The sequence below is a fragment of the Juglans microcarpa x Juglans regia genome, chromosome 3S (assembly GCF_004785595.1).
Source record: "Juglans microcarpa x Juglans regia isolate MS1-56 chromosome 3S, Jm3101_v1.0, whole genome shotgun sequence".
In the NCBI taxonomy this organism is placed as follows: Eukaryota; Viridiplantae; Streptophyta; class Magnoliopsida; order Fagales; family Juglandaceae; genus Juglans; species Juglans microcarpa x Juglans regia.
The window spans coordinates 5,567,247-5,589,506 of NC_054599.1; the positions used below are offsets into that span (position 1 = coordinate 5,567,247).

General features: G+C 33.9%; 1 long non-coding RNA gene across 1 annotated transcript; it reads right to left on the reverse strand.

The window, feature by feature from the left end:
* Window positions 1–3,408: 3,408 nt before the first annotated feature.
* LOC121257954 lies at window positions 3,409–22,218 on the reverse strand. The gene is made up of 3 exons (XR_005939299.1): window positions 21,975–22,218; window positions 15,723–15,725; window positions 3,409–3,421 (listed from the first exon to the last, which is right to left on the reverse strand). It is a non-coding gene; the product is annotated as an uncharacterized LOC121257954 (long non-coding RNA).
* Window positions 22,219–22,260: the final 42 nt, after the last annotated feature.

Genomic DNA, 22,260 nt, shown 5'->3' on the forward strand with positions numbered 1-22,260 from the left:
AGGGATAAAGGTTCGGTCTCATTTTATTGGTTGAGGCATTTACTCTCTTTCTACTTTGCATTTAAGTAATGTTTGATATAATTTTAAAATATATAAATCTCACATAATTATTTAAAAAATAAATAAAATTTATAATTAAAGTAATAATTTTTTTTATATAAATTTTGTAATTATTTATTTTTTTTAAACACATTATACGATATTTAATTATTTATTTTTTTTAAACACATTATACGATATTTACCTATTCTACGACTGTAAATATCATTTTTTATTTAATTATAATTAATTAAAGTAATCTAATATCATTTATTTACATTCTTTCTTCCATGATCGGATAAACATTCTATAATATTATAAATTTTTTTAATATTATATTTATAATTTTATTTTCCTTTGGATCCATTTATGTTATATTTTTAATATGAAAAATTATATTTACAAGTCGGCTTTGAAGAAATATCCTCCTTAACATATCATAGTTTGATTTGTAAAAAAATTTAAAATTTTTTTACAAATCAAATTATGACATGTTAATAACATGGAAATTGTATCTTCTACCGTCCACACCATATAACTAACATTGATTTTTTAATATATGAGTTTAATTTGTACTTTTTATAGAAAAAAAAATTGTGGGATTCAAAGAGTTTGTGGGTTATTATGATTTTTTCGAGTAAAATTTAAGAACAAATTATGAAATTTTATGGTAGCGAAAAAATTTCACACTATTTTTATGTCTAGTTAAAAATGAAAATGAAGGGCATTTAATTATTGTTGATGAGAATAAAATATAGCATTTCTATTAAATGAACTGAAAGCAGATTTCGTTCGAAACAAAAATCTGCATACATTTAATATTTTCCAAAGCAGGGAATTATTTGAAGTGAAGGTCTCTCTTTTTTTTTTTTTTTTTTTTTCCTTCCCTTTATTTCTTCCTGCAAAAGTCACATTCCTCAATTTCATTTAAGTGCTACAAATTGGAGATAGATAGACATGAGTAATGTCAGATGGATAGTCTTAGAGTGCACACATTTCGTTGAAATAAAATAGATTTTAAATTTATTTCTTTTTTCTTTAAATAGATATACGAGATTTGTATAATCTAAAATTATACAAATTATTTCTCGATAAAAATATTATATAACATTTCTTGTTAGAAAAATATTCTAACCACAAAATGATTACATAAAAACAATCTTATAAACTGAAGTGACTTGATATGAGTTGTCAGATTATAAAATTACTTTTATTATAAAGTAGATCTAACTATCAAATGAAGTCACGTCAATTTGTGAGATTATTTTTATATAATTTATTTATAAATATAGCAATCATCTTCTTATTATCTATGTAAACTAACCAACATTAAAAACTTAATAAATAGTGTAAAAAATACTTCACTATCTCGACAATAACTATACTTTTCTTCATGAATTATTTTACCTTATTGTTAATATGCACAACTTAAACAAGAATGTGAAATTTCTGAATTCCATTAAAAAAAACCAAGATTAACTGTAGTTCTTCGTGTAGTGTTTAAATGCTTAACTCCATGTAAAGTGTGTTTTTTGTCTTTTATACGCATATATCTACATCCTAATTAATGAATAAGACAACCCAAAATAAAAGCTTCAAAAGAAAAGGTCTCGCACTTGTACTTGGTCAAAGTTTATGATTGTAAGTGGCGGTGAGTAGATACATTATAAAGGAAAATAAAGGAAAGAGAATTTATTTACAGTCTTAAGTATAAAATTATGTGTGTAATTTTATTAATGAATAAAAATAAAAAGAAAAAAATATTAATTTAAAAAAAATATTAATTTAATTTTAAAATTTTTTAAATATAACTATATAGACTTGTATGATTAGTTTCCATTTAAAGACTATATATAGACTAATTCTAAAGGAAACTCTAATTAAACCCAAAAAAAAAAAAAAAACAGTTATAAGTAATTAGATCACTCTTTTTAGGGCTAATTAAGATCTCTAATTCCCATTTTTAATGAAGCAATGTCTCCACTCCCCTTAGTTCACTTATTCTAAAATGTTTTGTAAACTTGAGTGAGCATGACACGTGATTTATTTATGGTATGTATGTCTGTATGTACGTCCATCCGCCCGTCCATCTGTCGGTATGTCCGTCCGTCCATACATATGTAGGTGTATGAATACACGTGTGTATTCCAATAAATGATTTTGTAGTTAAAGGAGAGACATAGATGAGCTTAGTGATCATATTTTTCATTGTCCCTAATTAGGAAGAAACCATAAGTTTTAGTAATATATGATTTTCAAATTTTTTACACATACTCAATCATTATTCACATATTCAATCATTATCCAACATAATGTGAAGTGTGATTCTAGTTGAAGAAATGAGTGTGCAAGAAATGAGAAGTAGATGTATGGAGATCAAAATGTGTGAGCAACAGAATTAACTACTAGATCGAAATGGGGTGTTTAAGAAATTAATGGAACGATGCGTTTTGAATTCATGTTAAAGAATACTGCTTTAGTTAAACGGTGTGTTCTAGTTAATAGGGTGACGTCGTTTCCTTTCTTTGTTGTAACAGAAGTTAGTTAGTCAAGTTTGAATCTGTTAGTTAGCCAGATCATGAACTTGTTCTATAAAAAGAAGGTTTGCGTATGCAGAAAGGCATCTGACACATAAACATGAGTTGATTACATTTTCATGCCTCATATTATCATCTTATTATGGGTTATTCTTCTAAATTTTAACTTGGGTATAATCATCCTCTAAATTTAAGGGTTTCTTATAACATAAAAGAAATGTTTTAGTCATAAATTTTTTTTACAAAAGTAAACATACAAATTGACACGACTTGATATGGTATATTAGATCGTAAAGTTACTTTTATTGTAAAGTAGATCTATAGCCTATAATATCACATAAAATTTCCAGCCAAAGTTGATACATCCATTTAATGAAGATGGGAAATGACAAAGATACTTGAATTTAGGAGCACGTAATATCGAGTTCAAATTTTAACAACTCATTAAAGATGGGATTGTGTCCAATCTCTTAATAGATTCATTTAAAAAAGATAAGTATTATATCTCTAAAGAGATCTTATAAAAAATATTTATAAACCCATATGAGTTAAATGTCATATATCATATTAATAAATGATATTTACAGTTTTAAAATATATAAGTTTTGTATATTTTCTTTAAAAAAAATGAATAAATATAAAATTTATATGAAAAAAATAATAATGATAGACCTCAGTTTCAGAGACAAAGCCAGAATTTATGTAGAGGGTGGTAAGATATATACAAGTTTGTATATAACAAAAATTAAAATTACTTAAAAAGTGTGCATAAGTATGTAGGAAGTTTCAAGTTTGAATGTAAAATAAAATAAAAATAAAAAATAAAAATAAAAATACTCATTGATCTCAATATTCTTTCAACAGATAATCGTTAGAAATGAAGCTGACCCCACTGTCGTTTGGACTGACAGTGGGGGAATTAGCCATAGAAGTCAAGATTTCGCCTTGATATGCAATAAATATAATTCGATATTCAAGTTCTACCATTGTCAAATTTCTTTTATTTAATTCTTATTTAAATATGAGTCAAACTTCAATTTATCAAGCAAGTAATTATATTTTATTATATTAATAATTTATTTATTTATTTATTGTATCCAAGTTCGAGATTATTTACGAACTACTCAATTTTTATAAAATTAATTCTTTTTAGTATATCTTATAATATTATCTACAAATTTCACCAATTAACAATCTTTGATCTTTTGTAAATATTTTAACTAGTCTATACATGCAATCAAATAATTATATTACACTCATCCCATATATCTAACTATCATGCTAAGGAGAACATTATTTGACAATTAAATTTGATAATCATACATAAAAAAAATAAAAATAAAAAAAAAAGAAAAATTCAGTTTTTTATTTTTAGCTTTGAACTTTCATTTGGCTTTTGACTTAAAATTGGGTGCTTGGTTTAATTTTCCTTTTTATTATTGGGGGTTTCTAGAATGAGTTCTCGTAATCATCATCTTTATATCACACACTTGCTTAGATAATTAAGTAAGGAAAATGAGTAGAATTTTTTTTCTAAAAATAGTATATATGAACAAAGAGAGCAATAGTTTGAGCATATAATTTTGTCTGAAATTAAGCCTAGTTTAGATATTCATGTATTCTCAGAATACTTCATTATTATTTATTATTTTATTATTAATTTTTATATATTTTTTATTATTATTTACTATTATTTATTATTTTTTTATTTATTATTCGTAGAATATTTGAAAATATTTCAATGAACTTAAAATTCATTATTTTTTTTTTGAAATAACTTTCATAATTACTGAGGCATGTCAACACAGACATGAAGCCAAAAAAAAGAACAAACAAACTGCTGAAAAACCATCATCCTGGCTCCACCTAGGATGCCCATCATTCAATCCGATGCAACATCAAGTAGCCTTCGCAGAACCTCTCAAACCCTAATTATTTGTCCCCTCACCCACCCACTGCTACCTCTTTACCTGACAGCAACCACTCATGATGGGCTGGATTGAGACCATACCCAAAGGCCCAATACCGCCAATAGCCGGTACACCAAAATGAAACCAACCGGTTGCCTGCCGGAATGCAGGTGACATCTGAGATGGGGGGCTCACAGATTGGCAGGCAGAGTGGGGAAGAAAATAAAGAAAAAGGCCAAAGGTAAAAAGTGGGGTCCAAAACTATCACCACTTTCGGGTGTCTCTATCATTGTATTTGTGGGACTGTATATTAGGGCTATGGCCATTCATTCATAATCCCTTAGGACCACAAATCTTGAATTAAGCACCACCTCTATTCCTACGTTTATTCATAACTTCTTGCAATTTTTTGAGTTTTTTTTTTTTTTTAAAAAAAGAGCTTTAGCAGACACATGTCCCACATCTAAAGGGTATAGTTTTGATAAGAACTATGCATAAGCCTTATCGAACCCAAGACCTTCATTTTAAAAGTTGAGGGTTTATGTCAATCAGGCCACATATCTTTAACAATAAGTTAATTATTAATATACTATTTTCCTGTAAAAGGTACAAAGAAGATGGTTTGCTCTAAAAAAGAATGTGAGTTATTTTGGCCAAATATCAGTGCCATGGGAAGAACTGAACCCTAAAAGTAGTCCTAAATGGTGTGATGCATCTTTTGGCATCTTAGTGGAGTAGATGTACTTAAAAATTTGGGAAGTTTTGGTATGATCTGTAAATGTCATGGGAGACAAACTATGTGGTGCAAGTTATGCCACAAATGATGGTGTTTGTAATTGTAGGTACAAGATTGGATTTGTCTTTTAGATCAGTACAGCATCAAACACTACACACACACATATATGTCATATACAAGCTGGCAACTGAGAACCCCTATAAAGCCCTCAAATCCTAAACAATAAAAATCGTAACCCAGACAGTAATGAAAAGCCAAATCTGTCAGTTATTCTTCCGATCTCATATGGGTTTATCTTTTGAGTACAACCTCCTGAGAGCACAAAAGAGTTTCCAATCTTTAAGATTTTACCTCCTGAAACCGGCCCGCACGCATAAACGCACAGATTCTCCACCATTTCACCATGAAGAACTTCTTCTATTCTATCTTCAAAATCTGCAAAATGACATGTTCTTTCCAACTCGGCCAAGTTGTGTGGGGGGAAGAGTAAGACAGTCTTAAGGAAAGAGTGAACTGACCTTTCACCAACCATGAGTAGTGGCCCATTAGCCACCACCCAAAACTAGTACAGCTGGCTAAAGTGAAAAATGAAACCCACTTTTGAAAATTTGAGAGAAAAATAAATAAATACAAATAATAAAATGCATGCTACGAGTTAGAACATGTATATACAGACTCAAGGACTGATCATCAAATTAGCAGAAGATGGTTTTTCCCCTTTTTATTTTGGTAGAATGGACAAATTAGCAGAAGATGGTTTTTCCCCTTTTTATTTTGGTAGAATGGACAAAACACTATTTCCATAAAGCAGTGTTTGAGCAATAAATGATCAAGCTAGCTCTGCTTTATTTAAGATCATGGAATACAAGGCAGAATAGTGACATTAACAGTCCATGTCCATGTGCAAGAGTAAGTGGACCCAGTATCACATGTTCTTGGCGGTGTGGCGATGAGGAAGAGAAATGCATCTGTGAAATGGGGACAAAGCTGTCCAGCTGGGGGGAGAACTGCATGCATGGAGACATGGGAAATTGCCCATCTAACTACTCGGGTTTATTTGATCACTGCTTAGAAAATGATGGTTTCTTTTCTGGTTTTCAGAAGATTAATTTTAGAAGTGATATAACTATAAAGAGATTTTAGAAAAATAAACTCAAAAATTAACATAGTTTCATGTGTTACGTTAGATCTATTTTAAAATAAAAGTAACTTTACAATTTGAAACTCGAAACTCAATATGATGGGAAAAGAAAATATTCTTATAATGAATAGGATCGTACAATTAATAAAAAAACACAGACATAGGTTTATGAGTTCTTCCATTTCGAAGCGCTATTTGGGTCCATACAATATTTTCGGATATCTTCAATGAAGCATTTTAAAAGGATATGCATTAAAACTCTATCTTATGGACCAACCGCACACAAAAACTAAATAAACAAAAGATCTTATGGACCACTCTATAGGACAATTTGTACGTCATCATATCCGATATCTAGTGATGTTGGGTTGTATATATACATATGTATGTTTTATGAATTTTCATATAAAGTTAAGAGTTTGATTTGATTATTATCCTTACTTAGAAATTTGAATCCTAATCCAGAGATTTGATTTACATAGCCAAACCACTCATTTCATGTTTATTGTTTTAATATCTCAATAGCAACCAAGAAATTAAAGGATCTATCAATAGCCCTACTACAGTAGAGGAGACAGATCTTTCAAGGCTTTCTCAATAATGCAAGTTGTCCTGTTTTAGATGTTGGAAGACTACCCACTTTCAATTGAAGGTCATATAAAAAGATGACCTTTATTGGTAGGTCTTTGGGCCAACATACAGCAATGGCATTGAAGTTAGTCACATCTCTCTGATATCATTTCATAAAATCCTCTCTTCAATCTAATTTTCCACATTCTCACGTGAAGAAAGCAAGAAAATGGGGGATGAGAGGATGACATAATTGAGGAAGAATGAATGAGTATGGTCATGAGGTTGGCTTAGCTGTTTCTCACTTCTCACTCCTACCCTTTTCACACTCATTAACCTATTTAGCTGTATTACCCAAAAAAAAAAAAAAAAAAAAAAAAAAAAACTGAACCCAATCATGTCTGCCTAAACCACAACAATCCATCCTCTTAAACCAACCATCATTGCTAGCTTGCAACCATTCCTAAGACCAGATTTAAAAGTTTTGTATAGAATCAGGAAATAGATAGTACAATTTGAAGCATAAGAACCAATCTAGTTGGGTCATGTTTCTCAGTTAATGAGTGGTTTAGAAAAGATGTTCAATGGAACTCTGAAATGAGAAGGGTTGGAATTAAGTGATGAAGTTTTAATAGATATTGCTTATGATAAGGTGAACTTCTGTGAGAGCATTGCACATTACTAGCAAATCTTAGCAAGGCCTATGAGATAGAACAATTCGACCCATTACGATGGTAAAATATTAGTCAAATGATTAATTTTTTTTAATCAATTTAAATTTTTAGAACGGTTGGTTATAAAATGAACTAAGGTCCAATCCGTTAGAAGCCCATTGTCAGAGATAGAAAAAAGGAATAGATAAAGTAAAAAAATGGTAGATTAACATACAAAATTGTGAAAGTGGCATAAAGCAAGTAGAACTTAGTTGCTCGAAAGAAGGAATAAGACTTCTATAATAGGAGGTGACTTCTACAAACATGGGAGTATAATCTCTACACTCGTGAGTCTTTCTCTCTCCAAATTTCTATAAGGACAATATCTTCTTTAACCTCTCATCAAATATTCTATTTTCTTTATTGTATTTAGAGCAAAGTTAGGCCTTGAGAGATTGTAAAATCACCAAACATAATGAATCTCGCCCTCAAACAATCTGTAGCCATAGGCCTTTATAAATTAACAAGAACAATTGGTCATTTAATATGATAACAGAGTGACTAAACCAAATTTAGAACATAGTTTTTTTAGTCAGAGCTTTTTTCCAATAGTTTGTAATTTAACACTCAAAACATAATATTTATTCCTAGTATATAAATTTCACAACATGGTATCTGTTTAACTTACTGTTGCATGAGAGCCATATTGAATAGTTTATCCAGAGTAAAGCTCAAATGTTCCAATTGCTTTCAAAAGACACCTCTCAACAAGATCCAGCCTTCATTTGTGAAAGCAAAGCCCACCAACGCATGGGCTTCTTAAACATCACCTTGGGTCACATCACTTCACAACCCCGAAAGAAAAAAGAAAGGAAGACACAAGGCAATTGTGTCTGTTTATTTTTCAGCAATTTATCCTACAAGAGAGGGAGCAATTGACGTGGATACAGTAGTTTCAGCAATTTCCGGGTGTTTGACGAGGATCACTCTGAAGTTGCAGATGATCATCCAAATCTCCTTATAATAACTTTTAAGACTTAAAAAGAGAGGGAGATATTCACAATTATCCATATGAGTTTCTAAGACGACATTAAAAATGTTCAATAAATATTATGATATTCTTTTATGTGTTTATCACTCGCTCTAACTTAAGAATTTTAAGGCTCCGCTCGGATATAAGAAGTATTTTATCTTATTGCATCTCATCTCATTATTACAATTTTTTTAAATTTTTACATAAAATATAATAAATAATTTAATTTTTTTCAAATTTTAAAATAATAATAATAATCTTAAAAAATAATATTTTATTTAACTTTCATCTCATCTCAATTCACTATCTAGACGGCACCTAAGAATTCCAAATCCAATTGGAACTTGAGAGCCAATCTACGAATTCCAAATCCAATTGGAACTTGAGAGCCAATCTACTGTCCTCTTGGATGGGACATATGTGTCTATCTTCCACTTTAGATCAAACACGTTTAAAGATTTTGATCGGATTACTACCTATCCATCCATTCAAACTTAAAACTTCAAAAAAACTTTATAAAACTTACCAAGAGGATACAATAGTTTAATTCAACTTTGTCATAAAGGTATGCCCATAATAGGCACCCTTGCTCTTCATGTGCCCAGCCATTACGGTTGGCATATGAAGTGGATTAATAGCCACTTTTTGGACCTTGATGGCTGGCTTTTATGGTCAGTGAGAGGTTACAGTTAGAGAGTTATTCTTGGCATAAATTAAAAAATCTCTCTCAGGTATAGTTCTCTGTAGTTTTGACATTTAGAATGCAAAGTATGTGAGTGTTGCTTTAGTCTTACCACACTTCACCATCGACAATGATGATTTTGGACGAACAACACCTGTAAAAAAAATCATTGGAACAACCATACTAGATTCAAGATTTACCACTTGAGCTAACAACACTTCCGCTATGTGTTTTGATTAGTATTTCTAACAATGGTATCAGAGCTTAAGTCGATTGTTCCAGATTTCATTTTTTGTTGTAATCTTTTGTTGACCAATTTCTCTTGATGCTCCATTGGTGTATGCTAAAATTTTGTCTTCTTCCTATGTGCTTGAGGCAGCATAATTCTATCGAATGGAGCGTCGCCGCTTGATGACTAGCACTATCCAACATCTATAAAGGGTTGCTTGACAGAGCAAATGAGAGGCAATATTGTTCTGCCACGGCACTGTGAGCACCATCCAATTGGATCGTTGTCTATGGTGTTGCTTCATCGAGGGTGCTGCACGGTGGGATTGGCCAACGGTGTTTCATTATTTATTTGTCAATCACTAGTGCCACGTGATGCAAAGTCGCTCACCATTACTATAATGCCACAGAGCGATGTGGTGCAGAAAGGGTGCTATGCACTTTATAACGCACACCCTAGAGAATGCAACGACACTACAGCAAGCACCGCACGTAGTAGAGGTGGAAATATGTAACACAACTCATGAATTCAACACGAACACAATACGAAATTAGCGAGTTTGAATTTTGTATAAATGAGTTCGAGTAAAAATAGGTTGATCCTTTAAGTCATGATTAATAAACCGGTTAACCTGGGATCAACCTACAATAACCCATTTAAATTTTATTCCAAAACTACAATTTTATTATTGTTGAGTTGTAATATTGATATTTCTTATTATGCTTATATTTTTATTGTTGAAATTGTAATTTTGGACATATCGTTTTTGATTAGTAGGTAGTCTTATTGTTTTTTTAAAATATTGTGGCTACTAATAAATATAAACTTTAACTTCTATGTGAGATTATGTTAATAAGGTCAATGGATTATGTGGGTCAATTCAACTCATTTACATAAAAATGGCTAAAATAAATCGTGTCATGTTGATCCATTTATAATAGGTCAAAATGGGTCTTATCATGTCACTCATTATTTAAATGAGTCATGTTAGGGTTTGAAGATCTAACACGTTTAGTTTAACGGGTCGTGTTCGGGTTGACCTATATAGTCGAATGCTGATGTCTTGACGTGACACGAACATGATTCGCGAATACGAATTGTCACCCCTAGCACGCAATGCCATATGCTCATGGCAAGGGCACACAACAACCTTGAAGGGTGAAGGCCAAGGCTCCATTTTAGGGTGACACGGCCATAAGCTGCACATTACCACAAGGGGCAACATAGGCTAAAAGTATCAACTTGCACATGAAGCATTGAGGTGCTCACCCATGCTGAAGACACAGTGCATTGCATTGTGTTTAGTGCAGGGATGCGCCCACCATGGAGAGCAGTTGGCTCTATTGAAGGCAAATCTATGCGCACCTTGACACATGCACTGTCCTCTACTACGTGTAGAGGAGCATTCCAAGCTCCACGGTTCTCCATCATGTAGGGCTGCCTTGAAGGGCGGCGCAACACCTCAGGCGTAGTAACGTGCAAATCTTTTTCCTTCTATTACATTGAATAGTAACCGAATTGAGGGAGGAAGAAGATGAAAGATTACAACTTGTGTTTGCGATCAAAACAAATTTGGATTGTGGGCTGGAAAATGAGTTAGGCCATGTTTAAATTTATTTTTGGCTTGGCCTGTATTCATGTATTAACAAAAAAAGGTCTAGTTTTGGGGCTCAACATCTGAGTCGAGGTGGCCTACACCGTAAGGATAGTGGCCCGTGAGCTAAGCGCCTAGGAGGGCAGCCCACGAGCTTTTTGTCTTGGTCAAGTACGCTATATTAAAAAAAAAAAATAGATTCAAATTTTTGTTAAAGGTTGGACCATTTTTTGTGGTCCAAAAGAGGGCCCATGATACACTTATTGGCAATGGACTTGTTAGCGTGCATGTTTGGGTTAAATGGTCGTAGCCTAGTGTGCCGGGCGCACAACCCATCCAAACTTTGTGTTCTCTTTGGGTCTAATTGGGGCAAAAGACCTGGATAGTGTTTTGAGCCGAAGACTTCATATACCATGTCCATGAGCTCAACCATTGGGCTTAGTTTTTAGTTAGAATGTTTTGTTTCAACTTTTTTATATTTTTCATATATTCACCTAATAGTTATGCCACATATATATTTTTTTAATTTTGTAAATATTTTTTTGCATGTGATTATGGTTACCGAAGACATACATGTCATGATATTAAGAGATCATTTTTGTCACTTTTGTTAGGCATTTTGTTTTCCTTTATGTTATAAATTGCTTAAATTATTATTTTTGGTGAATATTAAATATTTGAGAGAAATGTAACCATTTTTTTGTACATGTATTATGCTTGCATATAATTGTATGAGCTTATTTCATCACTAGTATTTGTTAGGCCGATTTTAGGAATCAGTCTTCAGATCTTTTGGAATGTGATAAAATAGACGAGCAAGTAGTCTGAGTATGCATAGTCCATGCTTATGATTGGGCCAAACGAATTTATTCAATCTAGAAGAAATTATTATTTTTTTACATATTACTATCTCAATAAACTTAATTTAACATAGTGGGAGTATAATTTAGGTTGATTTGGAATTAATCTCATGAACGATATAAATTTGCGTAAAAATAAACTTAGAAATTAGTAATTAGGCATTATGGTACAAAAGATGATTAGGAAGTTTAGTGATTTTTTATTCTTGTGACGCGTATTAATGATTTTTATTCCAATTTAGATTGACATGAAAAATTTCTTAGATGTGTGTTCAATTAAATCTACATAGGAAAGTAACTTTGAGTTAACCGAGAAGAAAGTCTAGAGATTGGGTATGTGGCTTATATGGCGCATTAATATCCTCCATGAGCAATAGTTGGAAACAAATGATAATTCTTATAAATGTCAGATAACCTTATACCATCATTATTATAAAAACCTCTAAAAATCTTTGAGTAAAATTATAAGTGTGAAGCATGCACTACAATTTTCATAGTAGTTGAAGGGATAACCTAAAACATAGAACTAAACCGCTATTTTGCTTTTGAGGATTATGTGGGTAATAGCAAAAGCACACAAAAATTAATTATTCTTATATTTGAGGTTGATCATTATAATGTTAAAACAATTTAGATGAACTCACATATAAGCATATATTTTCTAAAACTTGCAAGTATATCTGGCTATTGAGGTCATTAAATATGAATGTACAGTAAAAGTGTTAAGTACATTTCCGATTGACACATTTATTTAAAAGTTTTTTTAGTGAATCTTTTTGTGGTATTAGTGGTGATAATCTTGCTCAAGTTTTCTTTCTTTCTCGTGAGGACAACTAGATGCTTGCAAACATATGAAATTTTGAGCACCCTTTGAGAGTAATGTAATGCCAAGCACCTTGAAAGTTTGCATGGTAATTACAAAAAAGTCTAAATAATTAGGTACGACTGAATTGTGCCTAACAAAAGCTTGCTTGTGGTTGTACTGATGCAACATAGGTTTTAAGTTAAGATAACTTATTGTAAAATTTTCTCTCTCCTATAGTGAATTGAAGAATAATAAAAAAAAAGTGCAATTTCCTCACTCCTACAGTCAATTGTATGAGTTATATGATGAAAGCAATTATCTTGCAGTGTTATAACTTGCTGATAATAGAGTTATAATTGAATTATGGCACAAGTATTGATACATCACACTTGAATTGATGTAATATGAGTTTGCAGCTTTAATTCAAATATGTTGTCCTTAGATTAAGTCTTGTTTGGATTCATAAAGCATCTCAACTTCTCTTCTCATCTCATTTTATCTAATCATTATAATTTTTTCAAATTTCTAAATAAAATATAATAAATAATTCAACTTTTTTAAATTTTAAAACAAAAATAATATTAAAAAATAATATTCTAATAATATTTTATTCAACTTTTAACTTTTATCTTATCTTAATTCGTTATCCAAACCTCCCATAAGTTCATTTGTCTTTTAGTAAAGCTGAGTGATTGTGTGATTATTTTGTGCAAATGTAAGTTCAACTCAAGATGGAAATATAGAGGATTTAAGCTTGAATACTTTTTGGTCGAGTTAAAAAAATTACTCATATTTTTGGTGAGGGTGGGGTATTATAGATTTTATTAACACTTGTTTTTTGGAAAAACAAATGTTTTATCTCACACTATCTTAATATTAATATTTTCTAATTTTTTTTTTATTAAAGATCACTAAATATAGTGGGAGTATACCTATGAATGAGGGTGTATCATTAGTGATAGTGACTCTTAAAATTTACTAGAATATAAGATCCTCATACTTAGTGCGGTAGTAATATAACAATATTCTCTTGTCATTTAAAAACTAGAAGATAATATTTGTAATATGGCTCTACCAAATGTATTGAGTTCACATAGTAGGAGTCCTAACATAGGATTTTAGATTCACTTTACTTATATGATTCAATATTGGGTTGTTGATCTAATTGACAAATGAAAAATGGAGTTGATTGGGCACTAATTGAGCTATTTTTAGATAACTTTTCTTCATATTTTTACTGGAACTTTTTAGAATGAGTTAAATAGTTGATTCGTAGCAGAATTGGATGGTTAGCTTTTATGAGCCTTTTCAAAGTGCATGTATGGTCCACGTGCTACCCATTAAAGGACCCACAGAGCCTCATATGGCATTCAAAGTGCATGCCTCATATGGCATTTTTGTGCTACCCTAGGATATAATCATCATCTCACTCAATTCAGTTCCTATGATTAAGCAAAATAAAGGTTTTTCTAGCAAAATCAATTAGCAAAATAAAGGTTCTTCTAACAAAATAAATTCAATATAATTAAAGGACTGCACTTTCACCAACAAATTACAAAATAAATCCGAAAATACAGTAGTAAATCTCCTCAAGTATCCAAATTAAAAAGTAAAAATAAAAATAAAAATACATTACCAAGAGTCTAGATTACACAAAACAAACATATATTACCAAGAGTCTAAAGTAAACAACGATTACAAAAATACGACTAGACCATACACGCCAACTCTAATAGTACATTCAAACAAACATTGTAATTTTATTCAAATAAATCAAAGAATCGTTAATTTAGATTAAAAGTTATTAATTACATGAATTTACTATAAAAATTTTGAGAGGAAAAAACTGTAAAAAGATGACTCACCTTAATCATCTCTAGCAACTTGAACAGGTTTTGAAGAACTTCCAACTTTTTCCAAGAGTTTTACACAAAAGAGAAAAAAATGAAACTTGAAGTATAATAAAACAATTTCAAAATATTATATGCAAGATAGAGAAACTAAAAGAAGGTGCAGGAGGCTATATACATATATAAAAGTTCTCAAAATCCTCAACATCATCTATTAAAGCAAATGCTAATCGGGGCGGCAGAATAACGAAGTCATTTTTGTACACAAAGGCTTCTAACATAATTGAAGATAAGTTATTGCAGAAAGAACTAAGTACTTGACTTGTTGTGCTCAAAGCAGACTCGAAAGCCGCTGTAGATACTGCAACTACAAGAACATCTCGCGTAATTTTTGAAAGCATGCGGTATCTGATGAAGTTAACTTTCTACCAAACTAATAAGTCGAATTTAACATCGTCTTCTTCACATTTTTCAGAAAAATACCTCTACACTTCGGATTTACTTTTCAAAGAGTTTTCTGACTCCAAACGCTTCTTAGATTGAGCCAACTTAAATGATCCCATATCTTCTACCCGACTAGTTGAACTTGTAATACTAGTCCCTCCCTTGCTTGATTGGCTTATGGTTTGAAATTGTGCTCCAACATCATCTCAGTCATTTTCACAATAACTATTGTATAAATGAATCAATGCATCTTTAACCCGGTCCACCAACATAACAACAATCAAACTATTATCAACATACATTTTTTTTAAACAAAATTCAAGATATTGCAATTTATATAGAGGATCAAGAACCAACCCAACATATAACAAGGGATTTATTTTTTCAAGATTACCCCAATACTTTTCAAATTTAGACCTCATATTACATGCCATTGACCTCAAAATATGCGGTCCTTCCACACATTCCATATAAATTACATCTTGAATTGTCGTTAGCTCTAGGAAGAGAAAAATTGCAAGTGACATAATTGGTGCCCGGGAAATGCAAGGTTGCATCATAAAAAAATTTAAGAAACTTTACAAACAACCTACTATTAGCCCAATCGTCCTTATTTGGAGGCTCTAACTTGGATACCACTCCCTTACTCAACTTACTAATATTGTCATCATTATCCTCATTATCCTTATCTCTAATACTCTCAACATATCCCGAATTTTCCTTCTCCAGCCGTTGAAATGCTATTTGAAACTTTTCGACCCTATCCAACATCATATAGGTGGAGTTTCAACGAGTTGTTACATCTAAGTATACGTGACTTTTACACGTAATATCTTCATTTTCACAACATTGCTTAAACATGCTCTTCCTTTGTCAACAAGATTTCACATACTTCACAGACCTTCTAATTCTTGCAATTGATTTGATCTAATTCCATCAACCCATCCTGAACAATCAAGTTCAAGATATGAGCAGAACATCTCATATGCAAGAACTCATGTTTCAAAATCGTATAATTTATATTCTTCGTATTTATTTTCTATATGAAATTGCCCCATTATTTGAATTTGCATTATCGAGTGTAATTGTAAATATTTTTTGTCTCCTCCATTCAAGTAAACACATTTCAATTTTCTTACCAAGTTTTCACCCCTATGGTTTTCCACCTTGCAATAGTTGATAATTCGTTCGTGCATTTTTCAATCTTCATCAATAAAATATGCAGTAAGACACATGTAATTAAAATTTTACACAGATGTCCATGTATCTGTAGTAAGACAAATTCGCCGCCTCTTAAGAGCACAGATGTTCATGTATAGTATATATACATGATTCGTATATATATATATATACACACAATATATATCTACTATATATATTATATATATACTAATACTATATAGTATATATAGTTAATCAGATTTATATAGTTATTTATATATAGTAGATTACTAATAGTATTAGTATTAGTTTAGATATATATATATATATATATTATAGTATCATATAGTGATATAGTATTTGATTATAATTTATGTATGTTGGTGATAATATGATAGTGATAATATGTTAATGTCTAACTTATTTATATATTTAATTGTATATGTTAGTGATAATAATTAATATGCTAGCGGTTACATATATGCTAGTGATAATATATTATATGATGGTTACATACACTTTTTATATAAGTGTATATGATCAAATGTATATAAATATATTTATCAAAAGAAATATATATTATAATTTATTATGCCATAAAATATATTTATCCTTGATATATATAGTTTATATTAATAACATAACATCAAACAAATGTTCATTTTTAAGATTAAAAATTTTATATTATATTAATTTTATGTTATAAAATTAAAACTTTTAATGTTATATTAATTTTATGTTATTTGATTATTATGAGTAATAGGATTTTAAAATTTAATCTTAGGTTAATTAGAGATTTAGTATATAATATAAAATTATTTTATATATAATTATATATTATATATAAAAATTATATATAATATAAAAAATTAATATATATATATATACACGAACCAGTCTAGTTTGATTCGGTCCGGTGCTAGAAAAAGGAAAACCGGAACTGGACCGGTTTCGGACCAATTTACCGGTTTTTTTTTTCACCCATACTATTTGGTGCTTGGATAGCGAGCAAATGGAGGGGTTCAAGTTAGGTGCTTAGAAAACAACTAGACTAAGATCTATATGGTGTATTTAGACTAGACATACGCTATTTTGGAAAGAAAATTCCACCATAGTATATATTTCATACTAGATGTACTTTTACGACCAATAGTATATGTGAGTGAATGGATCACTGCTTCCTCACTGTGTGAGTCTTGTAAGTCATAATTGATGACCTTAATTTATTTATGTATGTAGAAGACCTTTGACCATATCACGAGGTTCAGGTTTTAGTGTCTGTTACTTTGGCATGTTGTCTATGACCATAAATGATTCAGTCTAAAGAGACATTACTGGAAAAGTGATTGGACTAAAATTGAATGACATGAGGGTGAATGAAGACTATTTGGTAGCACATCAATATTGTGTTTGTACTCATTGTCGGCAAGTTGTGTTGCTTTTTGAATGTCGACATAAATGTGGATCGATACATTTAGTTTAATGGAGATGAAGCATTGCTCTGAGTCATGTAAACTCAAGAGGGAATAGGAATGATTAATTTAATGTGACCAAATGAGTCAGGGTATAACGAGACACTTTTTTTCAGGATGTTGCTACGTTGATCTTCTTTTAAAAAGATTTGGTATAATGCTCCCTTTTTTTACAGGTGTGCTCGGTGGTCACACAACTTATTTGCCAGTATAAATAAGATTGATAACATATTGAGAGATGCAGACTTAGGGCTTTGTCCACTATGTGCGAGTGAAAAATGTAATAAATGAGCATCCATAGCTCTTCATGTGCCCATCTGTTACAATTGGCATATGAAGTGGCTTAATAACCACTTCATGGGCCTTGATGCCTGGCTTTTAAGGCCAGTCGGAGGTTACAATTATATGGCCTATTTATATAGCCCCTCACCCTATCGGGTAGATGTATTCTTAGCATAAATTAGAAAATATCTCTATGACATATAGTTCTCTTTAATTATGATATTTAGGCTGTGAAGTACGTTAATATTTATCTAGTCTTACCACATAACACATTCCACCATCAACGATGATGATTTTGAACGAACAACAATCATGAAAAAATTCGTAAAACAACCATACAAAATCCAAGATTTACCACTCGAGGTAACAAGGTTTCCTCGATGTATTCTGATCAGTATTTCTAACAAACTTCATATCTTTTGGATTGAAATATATTATATGAAGAGAAGTGCTGATTTATAAAAAAAAAAAAGAAAAAAAAAAGATTTTACATAATGCAGCTTATAAATCAATGTGATTTTAATGTAATCCGTTAGATTAAAGTCCATTCCATTTCCCGTAAATGGCAGAAAAAATGTATAGAGAGCACGTAATTTTTCTAGTTATAAGAAAAAAAGATCCCTATGGTCGTTTCTCTTAGGATGGATAACTGAGGCCAATTTAAAGTTTAATCTAAAACGAAGGAGTTTTTGAATTAAATTCTTTAACTGCATATTCAAATTGTTGATTGCATATTAGCAGAGTAGGTTCTTGCATATCATTAATCACTACTTTGCTTTTACAGAATTTCTATACAATAAATTCCTTGTTATATGTCAAGTGTTGGCATTTGTCTTAGGTCATAAGGCTATATATTGGCTATAAATATACTCATTAAACAAGGTCTAATTACAAGAATCTAGAAAGAATGATGTCAAAATTTTGGTGGAGATAGAAGAATAAGGAGAACAAAATTCATTGGGTTAGTTGGAGGAAAATGTGTGAATCTAAGAAAGATGGAGGAATGGGGTTTAAAGATCTCAAAGTGTTTAATGTGTCTTGCTAAATAAGGTTAGAAGATTATGTTTGAGGAGTCCACTCTATTGCATAAGATTTATAAAGTAAAATATTTCCCCAACACAGATTTTTTGGAACCAAAATTGATTTGTTCCCCATCGTATGCATGTAGGGGTATTTGGGAAGCTAAGAAAAGTTTAAAATTTGGATGTAGAAGTAGGATAGGAAATGGAAGTGTTGATGTCGTGTTTCGCAACCCGAACAGTTCCACAAAGCCCAAGCTCCTTGCTGCCTGCAACTACGAAGAAGGAAAGGCTCCCGTGACCTCCGAGGTCACTCCGATGCCTAAGTCAGTGATTTGTTCTCTGGTGATGGAGAAGGAAAATACAGAGCAAAGCAAAACAGTAATGCAGCTTGAATCGAGAGTCTCCCGTAGAAGGGTTATCTCTTATTTATACCTGATTCGGGTCCTTCAATTGAAGGAGATCATGGCATATCAGAAGTCAGGCTTGCCACCACCCATTCTCTGTCGCCTTAGTGGCTGGTCAGTTTGCGGCCTAGCGGGAGATCACGCCTTGCCTGTCGTCCTACATTTGTGTGGCCGCCACTTCTCTGTCATGCCAGGAGATGTCAGATCGCAAGCGAGCCGTCCTTGGCTCGTGGGATGCTCCATCGCACCCCAAATTTCCTGACACCGACCTGGGTTGGCTCGTGCTTGGGATCCGTGACTCTGGGACAGGGAGCATGATGATGGTGTGCTCGTCTGGCCTGGTGATTAGACTAGCTAATTTGCAGACCCCCGAAGTGTTCCTCTCGATCCTCCCAGGCCTTGAGTCAACAGGCCCACCTTGACCGGACTGGGCTTGCGCTTACTTCCCGATCCTTTCACCTCGGGTTTTTTACTTCCCTACTCTAGCCCGGGCTTCGTGGTTGGGCTTTCCTAGGCTTGGGCCCTTCTATGGTGGACCTCCCCTCATAGTACCCCATGAATTCCTACCACGGACACAGGGTGGGAATTCCATCCTTCCTCATCTCGGTCAGCTCATTTGGCTTCCATCGTTTCAGGTCTCCCAAAACCCTTCTCTCGCCGCTTCTCGGTGACGACTCGGTGCCTATTGGTTTGGCTTCCCGAGGGCTGAAAAGACGTGTGGGCTGCTCCTCGTTCCCGAGTGTTAGTAAATGCGTCTTTTCACTCCTGGCGACCGTACCACTTCTCGAGGGCTGACGAGATGTGCGGACTGCACCTCTGACCGCTCTGACATCTTACTAGTGCGTGTCGCGCACTCCTTCGCCCCTTCGGCTACTACCCATGCTGCGTGGCGCTTTATGACGTTACTGACCCTAGTGTCGTTTCGCTTCCCGAGCCTCCTCCTGCCATTTTTCTCTGCAATTTCAGCCGTTCACCCCCAATCTTTCTTTCTTCTACCTTCGTACTACTTTGTCTTATTTCTTTCGCTCCCAGTTTCCCAGTCGTTCTCTTTTTCTTCCCTTCCTTTCATTCAACAACCCTCACCTTGCACTTTCGATGGCTTCCGCTGATGTTGTTGCTCCATTCTTTGGGGGAAAAGGCTGGGTTTCCTCCGTTACTGGCGCTGACCTTATTCCCTTCTCCGTGGTTCTGGAGATGCCACAGAGTGAACATGTAGTGAGCTCCGACGGCACTACGATGGGGGTCTCTCTGTTTCAATTAATGTTCGCCAACGGCCTCCACCTCCCGTTCTGCCGTCCTGTTCGGGAAGTCTTGAACTTCCTTGGGTTGGCCCGGACACAGCTGCATTCGAATGCGTGGCGCCTCTTGATTTCCAATTGCATCATCTATAGGATGGTGCTGAGTAAGACTCTTGAGGAATATCCCGACCTGACGCTGCGGGAATTCTTTTATGCATATCGGCTCGTCTACTGCCCAGGCAACATTGTCAGCTTCCAAGCCCGATCCTCTGCTCGTAAGATAGCCTCGCTCGAGCAGCGTCACTCGAGTATCAAAGAATGGTCGCGCAAGTTCTTTTTTGTGTTCGGTCAGGGCTGGGAGTACCCTGAAGGGGAAGCCCCTCACCAAGAGTTCCCCATTCAGGCATGTTGGGGGTATCCCCATCAGCCGAGAGCCTAGAGCTCACCCAGAGGCCTGGTATGAATTGGTTACGGCCTAGGTGAGGGCTCACCTTGGAGAGTCTAATACCGACGTGGTAATCTCCGACGAAAACATTCGTGGCTGCTTGACGACTCCCGATCTCTTGTACGCCGTGGGAAGAAATTTCCTGGGCAGCATCCCCCCCTCGTCGAAAGAGAGCCACATGCCCTTCCGGTGGCCAGGCCAAATGGTCGAGGATGCGCCATGACTCTCCCCCGCTGAGCAGCGTTGCTAGGGGTTCTACCCCATCCAGAAGCCGAGTTGGAGAGTCCGGAGTGCGCGCCCTCTCGTCTCAGCGGCAGGGGTCTGCCTGCGCGGATGCTCTAGCCCCTCGTCATGGGGGACCACATCCTTCCTGAGGGGTCCAGTTCCTGCTGATGGCCTTTCTGCCTCAACCAGCTCCCATGCCGCCGAGCCCTCTCAAAGACCGTTGCCTTGCTTTGAAGAAGACTTGGAGGCTTGCGACCTCCAGGCGGCCTTCTTCGCCTCCCTGGAGCACCCCTTTCCCCATGAGCCCAGCTCATTTACAACATTCTCCTCCTTCGAGGATACTTTTTAGGAGGAGACTGTCGCCGGGTCTCTTCGAGAGAATTCACCAACAGGGCTATGAATGGCATAGCTACCTCCCTTCGAAGATCTAGCCCTCAGGGGAACTGAAGACAAGAGGGACGAGACGTTCCCTGGATCCAGGCCTCATGAGGGGGTGCGAAGTTATTCGCTCGCCTCCGGTTCTGGGGGCAGCGAGTCAGCCCCTGCGCCGAGCCCCTTCCGAATCCTTGTTGAACCGAATGTTCCCAGAGGTGAAGTGGGCAATGACGGTGACTTCATGCGCGAACCTGGATCGTAGGAGACATGTTAGCACCATTTCGAGTACATTTGGCACATTCCAAAATAACTGTTACTCGAACATCTTTACCCTTGGCCATGAACCTCCTTTGGATTTGTTATTTAACCAACTATTCCATTTTCCAATCCAAAAAGAAGAAAGGAACAAAAAAAAAAATAGAAGTTGCTAACTCGAAATAAAATTCTGAAAGATTTCGTTGAATCAAGATAGTAATATAATTAAATAAGTAATAGAAGAATTTCTAACTACTTTCATTTAAGTATTTTGTATAATATTGTTGACCTAGCCATC